This window comes from Euprymna scolopes, chromosome 24 (assembly GCF_053919585.1).
Source record: "Euprymna scolopes isolate OS-2025 chromosome 24, ASM5391958v1, whole genome shotgun sequence".
Classification (NCBI taxonomy): domain Eukaryota; kingdom Metazoa; phylum Mollusca; class Cephalopoda; order Sepiida; family Sepiolidae; genus Euprymna; species Euprymna scolopes.
In genome coordinates, this window is record NC_136505.1 from 24,225,725 (window position 1) to 24,238,370 (window position 12,646).

Genomic DNA, 12,646 nt, shown 5'->3' on the forward strand with positions numbered 1-12,646 from the left:
AAGTATGCTTAAATATGATATTTTAAGCCTTGCCGATTCCATATATCATTATTGAGTTAATGCTCTATCGATATTTATATATTATAAAGTTGCAATTTCAAAATTAAAAAAAATATATCCGTATGACTTGGGTGCATTAGCTTGACTTGAAGCTGAAATATAATCTTCTGATATACATATAAATGGAGTTCTTTCAGCCATAATCGAAACCGAAACCAAAACTTATGGAGAATTCTTTATAAAATTATTTGTAAAAGAACTATTTCTTTTATAAATAATTTTATCAAAAATTCTTCATAAGTTTTGGTTTCGATTTCGATTATGACTTAAGTGCTATCAGCTATAATCGAAACTGAAACTAAAATGTATGAAGAATTCTTGGTAAAATTATTTAGGACAAGAAATGGAACTCCATAACAATTAAACGACCCGGATGTAAACGTGACAGATAATTGCTTTTAGTTGAAATTGTCACAGAATGTTAATAGATACGATTGTTTTTTTTGTTTTGTTTTTTTTAATCGATTTTTTGTTTTCCGAATTTCACTATTATAGTGTAGTTGCAGCTATTTTTTAAAAAGTTATTCTGTATATAAAAATTCTGACTTTTCCACCTGACACATATAACAGAAAATGTCTTTAGGTTCATCGTCATTTTAGATGTATTGTCCTTGCATCTCTGTGAGAGGATTCGTATGTCGGTCAGTCTATTAGACTTAAGTTTGAAATAGCATTCACTTGGTCTGTCAACCTTAAGTTTGAATAAGTATTTTCATAGTCTGTCATGCTTCAGTTTGTGTTTTGTCGTTGAAGGGGCATAATAAGTGAGGCAAAGACATGTTGAAAGAATAATAAGATTATATTAGAGTGATTAAATATCGCTAGTGTAGCTTTATAATATACTGATGGAAAGAGTTTATTGCGTTTCTAAATACAGATGATACGAAAACAGTTTGAAAAAGTATTTTTGCATGTCTGTCAAAGTGGAAAAAAATAATAATAAAAAATCTTCAATAATATAAAGCTGAACGTCTGTGTGTGTGTCTGGTCACGAATAGGCTCCTATATGGTTGACTATTATAGAAATCTTATCACATATAATGATAGAAAATGTATCGAGACACAGGAATGGGTATGTTTGATCTGGCATAATGATGATTCATTAAAATTGTGGGGTCTGCATACACGCCTGGTCCACAAAGTATGTAAATAAAAAATTTAAAAGTTAAAAAAAAACGTTTACAAGTATTTTTGATATAGATGTACATAATAATACTTTGATAAGTATGTTTTAACTTAAATAGGGATGGTATAATAAAATTGTGGGGTCTGCGTTCGCACCTGGCCTCCATAGAATGGAAATAGACACAAACTTTAATAAAGACTTTTCATATCTATCTGCGTAAGTATACTTTGATAATTATGTTTCAGTTGGAAGAAATATGGTGTGATAAAATTATTGGTGTGTTCGTTTGCGCCTGACGTCCATAGAATGGAAATATGTCACAAAGTTTAACAAGGTTTTTTTAATATAGATCCACAGAATATTGTGATAAGTGTTTCAGTGTGAACAGGTACGATATAATAAATTATGGGGTTTATCTATTTTATTTTTACTTTCATCATATTTTGCTTTGGTTTTGATACTCCCAAATTCGAAGCTATCTCTTTGCAACCCTTCCTTTTCATAAGCTATCATACTTTCATAAATCAGAGTCCATTTTCTGTAGGCTGTTTTTGAACCCAGTCAACGACGAGTACTTTTGCTAGTATATACATATATATATATATATGCGTGTGTATATATGTATATGTGTGTATGCATACCTGTATACACACATGCATATATGTATATGTGTGTGTGTATATATATATATATACATACATACATATATATATATATATATATATATATATATATATATACATACACACACATATATGGAAGCGCACGCAAGCTCCTCATGCTAATTCATTCATGCTCTACTTTTTTTTTTACTTTTGATTCTTTCATTGAAATTAATTTCTTGCACAACCATCTGCGGAATTGGTTTCATTTTATTTAATCTTGTGCAAGAAACGAAGAATTTCGTTCTTTCCTATCAAAATGTATTGCACAACTTCTACAGTAAATCATTTTATGAAAACAGCTGCTTTTTTTTTCTTTCTCTCCAAAAGATTCTTCTTTCTTTCTGTCTTTTTTTTTTTTTTAGAAAAAAAAGGAAAATAACGAAAACTGTAAATGAGCTAAAATGCCTGTTTCATGGATCCATAATATCGACTTTCGGCGTCCATTTTTTTTCTTTCTTTTTTCTTATTTCAATTTTTTTTTTTCTCTAGATTTCTCGCCAAGCAAGAGGATCAATGTATTCGTCTTCTTCTATTGTTTATAAATTCTATCATAAAACCAATTTAATTTGCTGGTGTTAAAATTGAACAGCTGATGCCTCCAATAATTTACTCTTATTCTTTTCGGGTTTTCAAACTTTTTCCCCATGATTTCCTTCACACAAGAGATTATTCTTTGTTGGTTGAAGACTGCTGGTTAAATAGATTCCAATGCAATAATCAATAATATCCCAATATTCGCATGTTTATATCCCGATTCATTATGTTATATAAATTTATTTTTTGCTAATCTGTCTCTATTTGGTCAGTATTGATTTTTTTGTTTGTTTGTAAAAGTCCACACATCTCTCTAAGTAGCTATGTCTGTCAATTCATTTAACCACCATAAGGATTGTCATTTTTTATCGTTAACCACACTGATTGGATGGACACATTTTTGTTTGAATATGTCAGTCAGTTGGTCATAATCTGTGCTTATAAGTAACGCAGCACCATTTGTTGATCGCGCAATGAGATTAGAACACAATCATCTTGACACACTAATCCCGTTAGATCAATGAAGTTAAGTGACATTGTTCCTGGTCAGTATTAAATGAGTGACTCTTTGGGAATACCAGGTGCTGTATCTGCTTGCTGCTTATCTGGGAATTATTTGCAGTTGTCCTGGACTATTCCTTGCTACTGGAATCAAACAGTGTGGATTCAGGAAAGGTATGGTTGGGGGATTATGCAACCCGTGCTTCATGATTACACATAGCAGTCTCTCAATAATGAATGGATACTATGATAATGAGACTAAAATGCTAATATCAATTTCACACAATATAAGAACATCCTCATCACCTTAAATTTAATATCCGTTTTACATCCTGGCATGTGTTGGACGGCTTTTAGAAATTTACTTTCAAACTAACCTATCTCTTACCAAGTCTTTATCCACTTTTTTTTTCTCTCAAGTTAATCTCTATCACTTCTTTCCCTCTTTTGATTGGCCTACTCCTGCCAACTGGCCCTGCTACCTCAACTGTTCTCCAACTACTAACTCAAGAACACTTATCCAAACTTTTTTATGTGGCAATATCATCCAAGTTTCTCTTCAGGGGAAATCAAAATATTGATGACGATAATGTAAGATGATTTTCTTTTTGTCATTTCTAATTCTTCGACTCTGGTAGCCACAAAGTTTGGGTCAAATCAATGATGGCCCAAAATAGTATTTACTGAATCTTTTCTCGTTTAATTTTCTACTTTAATTATCCTGTATTCTTTGGATTCTTCGGACTACTGTTCTCATCTTGAATGTCATTTTCATAACGTCATTTGTTGTTTTCACAATGAAATTTATAAAAAAAAAAAAAACGCAGCTGCAGCTATATTTTTGTACAAAATCGACCCCAAATTCAAATAAAACAAATAGAAGGAAATATTTTTCAGTCAGAATTAAAAATACATTCACTAAAAACAATAAAAGAAACTGCTTAAAATTTGGCAGCTGTTTGGAGCTGATAAATAAAGTACGCAAATTATCTCCAGTCTAAGATCAACATATTTTTCACTGCGACAAAATACGATGCCTAGCAGTTTAAACAAAGTACACACACTCTCTGTGTGAAACACCACTTAAAACAACGTGTGGGAGAAAATGCTCACACACATTTAATTGTTCATATCCACACATCATCAGGAGCTTAACACATGTGGAAAATACTTTAGCTGAAATATTCGTATGTTAGTTTAGATGAGTCCATTGCTCGGTCATGATCTGTACTTATACAGGGTGGAACGACAAAAGTGTCGCCCTAAAGAAAACAACACTACAGCTTTATTTTAAAACATTTATTAATAAAATCAATTCAGGTAACTTGATTATGTAGTAGAGCTGAAATCTATTCAATGTAGCCGCCTTCAGCCTAAATCACTGCCTCAATACATGTCCAGAACTGGGAGAATGCCTTTTTTACAAGCGATGGTGGGAGCTTGGCAAATACTCAGCAGATAACGGTGATGAGGCTGGCTTTGTTGTTGTTGGAGATCAAGTTAGTGATCTTCTCTACGTATGACCAAACAAAGTAGTTCAGCAAGTTCAGGTCGGGGGAGGAGGTGGGCAGTGAGAGAAGGGTGCAAAGTCGTCTCTCTGAAGCCAATGCCAAGTCCTGCTGCCACAGCCAGGGTCTTCCAGCAGCCATCTGATTGTATCAGGGGATCATCACACTCTTTAGCACATCCAGGTACGCTTTGATGTTGATTTTTAAGCCGACTTTGAAGATGTGAGGTGGCATGATGTGGCCCTCACTTAAAACCACACCAAAGACCATAACCATGGCTGGAAACTTTATTGAATTGTGCCCTCAAGCATTGAACTGTCCGGATTTGCATTTTGAGGGTGCTGGCAATGGTCCTGTTGTCATGACTTTAATCAGTAGAGAGCATGAGTTGTATAGCGGTGTACCACTGATCTCGCTCCTATCACTCTTAGGATTTGTACACAACTGGCCAACTAGTAGATGGTCTCCAACAAAAAAAAAAAAAGAAAAAAAAAGAAAACCGGTTTTCATTAAACGGAAATGGAATCCTGTCATTCTTTCTAGGGAAACAATTTTATCATACCACCCTGTATAATAGCGCCATTTGTTGCTCTCACAATGAGTTTATGGAACAAACATGTTGACACAGAGGTTTCCATCTGATCAACAAAGTTAAGTTACATTGAACCTGGTCAGTACCAAATGGGTGACCATTTGGAAATACCAGATGCTGTATGTGCTCTCTGCTTATCTTGGCATAGTTTCTAGTGGTCCAGGGTTCCTTCTTTCCACTGGAGTCAAGCAGTGCCGATTCAGCAGATGTGTGGTTTGAGATTACTCAATCTTTGCTTCACAATTATATGTGCAGCTACTCAAGACTGAATGGAGGCTATAATAATTTCACACAATACAAGAACCTCATCATCACCATCATATTCGTTTTAACATCCGTTTTACATCCTGGCATGTGGTAGACAGCTTTTAGAAATTTGCTTCAAACTAACCAATCACTGGTCAAGTCTTTATCTGTTTTTCTCTCAAGTCTACCTGTATTACTTTTTCCTGTGTTTTCCTTAGCCTACCCCTACCAACTAACTTGCTACCTAGACTGCTCTTCATCTATGAACCACAGAACATTCCTCTATTCTTTCAAATATGACCAAACCAACAAAGTCTCCTGTTCTATACAAATCTCTCTATACTGCCAGTTTTAATCTTCCTCTGAACTTATTAGATCTAATTCTGTCTTTTTAAACTCACACTACATACTCATCATCTAATTTTTGTTTCAATAATCTTTGTATCCATGCAACCTATGTCTTCAACCCTGACTGGCCAGATTTCACTCCCGTATATCATCACACTGCATATACAGATAGGATAGATTCCTTCCATGGTTCAAACAATAATTTCTAATGTACTTATCGTGTGTATGCAGTTAAAGTAGTATGGTTAACTAATTTGCATATTGCCTTGTGAAATAACATCTCATTAATTAAATATTCATTTCTATTTGTGTCAATTTCATTTTAATGTAACATTTACACATATTTTTATGCCATTAATGAAAACCACACACAAATTCTATGAACGTAGCTTTCTTTTCTAGAACTATTCGCCTGTGGAACTCTATAGTGCAGGACTACCTTCCATGATCATTTTCAAGAATAATGTAAACAAGTTCTTGTTTAACCGCCCTCTTAGACAATCACATTTTACTCGATTTCCACTACAACCGATCATTACACTCTTGTCTCACCGATCTCTTTTACACTCATTAATGTAATGCTTAAGTTTGAAATGCCATTTTCTTTGCTCAGTCACATTCAAGGTTGAAATAGCTTTTTCGTTTGTCATGATTTAGTTTGAAATGGCATTCAAGAATCTCGGTGAAAAGCTTTTTCTGCCGTTCAGTCTGTTGTGCTTAAATTTGGAATCGCATTTTCATTGGACACATCTTATAAGAATCTCTGTCAGTTGGTCTGTCTGTGATGCCTAAGTTTGGTAAATACTTAGGTTAAACGTTTGTGTTTCTAATGTGCTCGCTTATCGGATAATTTTACTATTTTGAATTAAGTTTTCCCCATTTCCAAAGTGATCTTTTTTTTCTTTTTTTTTTTTTTAATCTTAGTCTTGAATTAAAAACAATTTTTTTTTTTTTTTTTCCGAGATTTATTTCTTAATTCATGTTTGGCTGGAAAATTACTAAAAATGGAGGAATTGAAATTTTCTTGAATTGATTTCAATTAATCTATGGATCAAACCTTGCACAATTGCTTGCATATCTCTTTTGCATGGCGGCCGATATGTGTGATGTCAGGCTAAGCCTTCATCATCGATTTAATATTCGTTTTACACGCTGGCATATGTTGGACAGCTTTTTGAAATTAACTTCAAAACCAACCTATCATTCTCTTCAGTCCTTTCATGTTATTTTTTTTAGTCTTTAATTTTATTCTAGTTTATTTTTTTGTTTTAGTTTTTACTGTTTTTACTGTTAAAAGCAATATAATGTAGTTATTTTGTTAGGTTTTTCATCTTAGACCGAAATCGATATTTGATTTTGACTAGCAATTGCTTCCTTTTTATCTTTGCAACTCTTCATTAAAAATGTGTAATCTTTGTGAATCTTTCCAAAAATAATTATTCTGGCAAAGAAGAATATTAGAATGGAGACAATTTTAGCGATTTTCAAAAATGTGCAAGTTTTATAATTTCAAACTAGATAAAGTCACATACATAGTGATCTCACCTGATCATGTTTTTTTTTATTGTTTTGATCCAATAGGGGTCCAAAAGAAAGACATAATTCAATAATCAATGGAAACAAAATATATTGAACAGAAAAGCAAACACAACAGATAAAGCGTGTGGATATAAGCCAGTCTGACTGCCACGGTGCAAGACTCTTGCATTACTTAGGCTAGCTTGTATGCTAACGTCGAGAGACATATTTCCTCGGTCTTTATAGTAAGTGGAAAAGTTTATTATCCGTAGGGTGGACACACCACAACATTAATGTTAAGAACAAGTTCATGATTATTTTTCTTAGCAAAACTTCAAGTCAAAGTAAAAACAAAAATAGAGCTCTCCTTAAATCATGTCTTTTTCTTTTCTCCGCCCAAGCTTCGAACAAACTGGTTTGCAATACTTTCAACAGAATTTGAAGATAAATTATCGGATTAACTATACAATAGAATTTATATAAAATAAAAACAAATAAAAAAAAAAACGTTGCTCGAATATGTTTTATGATCCATAAAACACACATAATATTACTTGGTCGAAGTTGATAACATTTCTAACGAGAGTTGAGTTCTGCTGATTTTCCTCTTCAGAATACATGCACAAAAAAACAAAAAAAAAAAAAAAGCAAAAACAAGCAGTGACTGAAAATAATAAAAAGATGTCTTAAAAAATGATTTTCATGCCGTCTGAATCTTAGTGCTTCAAGTGGATATTAAATTTTCTACTAATGGATTATAAAACCTGCCCATGCTAAAGCAGGCAACTTTTACGATATGGAAGGGATTCAATACAAAAAAAATAAATTAAGAATCGTTGTAATAAAATCATATTCTGTGAACTTTATATCTCTAGTGAAAAATTGATAGACACATGTACGTGTAGTTACATGTTTATGGTCTCATGTATTGCATAGTGATACATATATATATATATATATATATATATATATATATATATACTAGCCTGGGTGCTTGAAGGTGTATGTTGAGCAAAAAAAACAAAGTGGTAGTAGGCAGGCAGGCTCAAACCCGTACTGTTAAGGACGAAAAGAAAGTAAAAAGTAAAAACGTGACGCATTAGCTGTTGCGCCCATCACCAAATTGGAAGTGACATATTAAGTTAAGGCTAGACAATTGAAAGAGGTGATGAATTCCGAAAATATTGGCGAAAAAAGTGACCTCTCCCTGTAGAAAAGTGCCCAGTTGAGCTACCAATCTCGTGAAAATCCATCGCCTCTGTTGAAAGGTTTTACGAGACATACATACATACATACATACATACATACATTTAAACAGACAGGTGAGATTTATATTATAGATTACACACACACTGTGAACTTTATATCTCTAGTGCAAAAATTGGTTGATACATGTACGTGTAGTCACATGTTTCTGGTCTCATGTATGGCATAGTAATATATATTACACACTCACACACTAGCAGGGCGATCCGATGTTACTCGGGATTGAATGATGATCGACAAATTTTTCACAATTCTATATTTTTTATTGTCATCAAAATCGGTGAAATCGCCCATTTTTCAATCAAATCGATTGCCTACTTTAGTTAGGAGCCTTATCGCAGTGCACAGGGAAGAAGTTTCACATGTCTCTCTAAAGTGTCTTAGTCCACAATACATTGTAGTCTACATTGCGTTGTAGATAACCTACTGTTGCTTTTATAAAATTATTTTTTTATGTATATAATAGCTTGAATTAAAGTTTAAAATGCAAAAAAAAAAAAAAAAAAAATGAATACATATGCCAAATAACACCGAAGTTGATGACTGCTGCTCTGATCAGCGCATTAAAACAACAATGTAATCAGTTGATGTAAATGAAAGATTTCCACGTGCTATCATTAAAAACAACAAATTGTAGTAAATAAGTAGGCTACTATTTATTTAATACCAATACAATTGTTCCTCTGATAGCTAAAATAGAGAAATCATGAATTCCTTTTCTTTAAGGACGTTAATTAATTTTTATGTTTAGGGGCATTATGGAAACATTTTTCATTTCATGAATCTTTCAGGCTGCAATAAGTATTCTTTAAATGAATTGTAGCGAAATAATATATTTGTAAAGAACTTGGCGCAAAGATAGAATGGAAATCATTATTAGATCCAATGATCAACATCAAGAATTCAACTGACTTATCTATCTATCCATATATATATATATGTGTGTGTGTGTGTGTGTGTGTGTGTGTGTGTGTATGGAAATGTATAAAAAGGAATACGAAAAGTATAAAAGCTTATAACTTTTCTTTATTCGTTTTCAATTGGTGACGTGCAGGAATACAAAATAATATTATGAAAAAAAATTAAAAAACTTTTTTACAAGTACATAATTAACGACTGATCCTTCAGTCTTCATCGGTGTAAAGTTGTATTCCTATCTGTTTGCTTGTTCATAATTTAATTAATACTAGCCTAGGTGCCTGGCGTTGTCCGGGTGTTGAGTAAAGAAAAAAAGTAAAGAAAAAGTGGTAGTAGGCAGGCAGGCTCAAACCCATGCTGCGAAGGAGGAAAGGAACGTGAAAAAAGAAAGCGTGACGTGTCTGCTGTTGAGCACATTGCCAAACCGGAAATGACATAGGTTTAAATTAAGGCTAGTCAATCGAAAAGAGAGGGATGACTTTCGAAAATATCGGCGAAAAAAGCGACCCCTCCCTGTAGAAAAGTGCCCAGTTGAGAGTGAAGGAATTAATGTTTTGGGGCAATTTTTCGATATTTGTCATCTGAAGTGTCGAGATTCAAAATGATACCGATCTTATGACAATTCGTCACCTCTGTCGAAAGTTTTTGGTACATACATATATAAATACATACATTTAAACGGGCAGGTGAGATTTATATGTTACTAGTGGGAGTACATAGCGTTGCCCGGGTGTTTGGCAGTGTAAAAGAAAAAAAAATTCTAATAAGTAGGTAGGCTCGAACCCGAACCCTTGAGGTCGATAGCCTGATAACTTTCTGCCACGCTACACGGGCAGAGAACTTAGAATGGGTGAAATTAAACAATTAAAAAGTTAACTGGCAGGTGCATAAATTTAATGAGGTCAAACATCACGCCATACAAGAATGAAACGCACTTAACTTTGGCTGCAAGTCAGTTTCTGCATCTGTTGTTTGTTTCCCCACAAGATGTTTGGGAAAATAGGTCCCCATAAAAAGGGGAGTGTCCAAATGAATAGGAATTGCTTGATATAAGGGTTTCTCCTGCATTGATGAAACCTTATCGCTTTTCTGGACGTCTCGCCACCAAAGACCAAGAACACAAATTCGCTTTCACAGTTTCGCTTTTTTATATGGAAGCCAAAGAAACATGCAGAGAGTAAAAAAATATCGCAAAAATAGTGTGTAAAAGTTTCCCAAATTAAAGATACACGCGACCTCGTTTCGTAAATCATAGATATTATAATCTAGGTAGCATATAAAAGGTTCTAAGAAAGAGTGACCGGCCCGAGCGCCCCCCTTCCCTCCAAAAGCCTTTGTCGGACATACACAAAAAATGCACACACACACACACACACACACACACACACACACACACACACACACACACACACACACTAACACACATTTTGTCTTTTATATATATATAGAAGATAGATGTACAAAAGGTATACTTTTTACAAATTTATATTAAAAAATTCGACTGACATATATATATATATATATATATATATATATATATATATATAAATGTATACATATATATGTGGTGTATGAGATACGTAGACATACACATGCAGATCTTTAGTAATTGATCAAATCTGAGACTGTTTTTTTATTTCATAAATAGACTTCAAAGAATTCTTCAGGTTTATTCTGTTTCCTGTTTTCTTTAGTAAAAGAACTGAATGTGAAAGTCGCACCTGGCAGCCATTTGTTCTGCAAAGTCGCCTTTTGTTTTAGTTTAATTTCTCGGCAGATGTTTGAATTCTATTTCTTTACTTCATCGAAACAGAAAGAAAAGACTTGCTTCCTATTCTCCTTTCAAGACGGTCTGCCTGGAAATGCAATAAAATGAGTTTAATTACTTGTGACTTATTACTTACTCATAATACCATGAAAGAATAAAGTTGTTGTTTTTTTTTTTGACAAAGAACATACCAATATGTAAAACAATTAAACATTTTTTTAATACACAGGGTTTACCATAAGTAGTTACTTATTTTCATTTGTTAGTAACTTTGTTAATACTTTGGCATTTATTATTGTTATTGCATTTCTTATTTAAAAGTGAAAATCGTGTATTTTTATTGCGTCGTTGAACTTAAACAAAAATTCCAAATCCCAAATTTGCTCACTTAGAAAAGAATTATCATGCAGAGATACTCTTGCATACTTTAGAAAATGAAATGCAAAAAGTGATTTTATCCTTTAATTAACGTGTAATGTGTTTTGATTATTTAATTAACGTATAAGGTGTTTGGATTCTTTAATTAATGTGTAAGTTGTTTTGGTACTTTAATTAACATGTGATGTGTCTTAATCTTTTAATAAACCTGTAATGTGTTTTGATTATTTAATTAACGTGTATGATGTTTTGATCCTTTAATTAACGTACGAGGTTTTTTGATCCTTTAATTTGCGTATAAGGTGTTTTGATCCTTTAATTAATGTGTATAGTGTTTTGATTATTTAATTAACGTACAAGGTGTTTTGATCCTTTAATTAGCGTACAAGGTGTTTTGATCCTTTAATTAACGTACAAGGTGTTTTGATCCTTTAATTAACGTACAAGGTGTTTTGATCCTTTAATTTGCGTATAAGGTGTTTTGATCCTTTAATTAATGTGTATGGTGTTTTGATTATTTAATTAACGTACAAGGTGTTTTGATTCTTTAATTAACGTACAAGGTGTTTTGATCCTTTAATTTGCGTATAAGGTGTTTTGATCCTTTAATTAATGTGTATGGTGTTTTGATCCTTTAATTAATGTGTATCGTGTTTTGATTATTTAATTAACGTACAAGGTGTTTGGATCCTTTAATTAACGTACAAGGTGTTTTGATTCTTTAATTAATATGTATGGTGTTTTGATTCTTTAATTAACATACAAGGTGTTTTGATCCTTTAATTAATGTGTATGGTGTTTTGATTATTTAATTAACATACAAGGTGTTTTGATCCTTTAATTAATGTGTGTGGTGTTTTGATTCTTTAATTAACATACAAGGTGTTTTGATTCTTTAATTAACGTACAAGGTGTTTTGATTCTTTAATTAATATGTATGGTGTTTTGATTCTTTAATTAACATACAAGGTGTTTTGATCCTTTAATTAATGTGTATGGTGTTTTGATTCTTTAATTAACATACAAGGTGTTTTGATCCTTTAATTAATGTGTATGGTGTTTTGATTCTTTAATTAACATACAAGGTGTTTTGATTCTTTAATTAACGTACAAGGTGTTTTGATTCTTTAATTAATGTGTATGGTGTTTTGATTCTTTAATTAACATACAAGGTGTTTTGATCCTTTAATTAATGTGTATGGTGTTTTGATCCTTTTA

At 32.6% G+C, this 12,646-nt stretch overlaps 2 protein-coding genes across 5 annotated transcripts in view; one reads left to right on the forward strand and one right to left on the reverse strand.

The window, feature by feature from the left end:
• Positions 1–12,646, forward strand: part of LOC145246629 (protein TANC2-like) — a 1,068,463-nt gene that overhangs the window by 987,404 nt on the left and 68,413 nt on the right. The window lies entirely within an intron of this gene.
• LOC145246631 (small ribosomal subunit protein uS11-like) overlaps positions 11,120–12,646 on the reverse strand; it is a 143,015-nt gene continuing 141,488 nt past the window's right edge. Inside the window, exon 9 of the mRNA XM_080108308.1 lies at positions 11,120–11,138. The gene's annotated coding sequence lies outside the window, so the exon portion shown is untranslated. The remainder of the gene's footprint in view (positions 11,139–12,646) is intronic.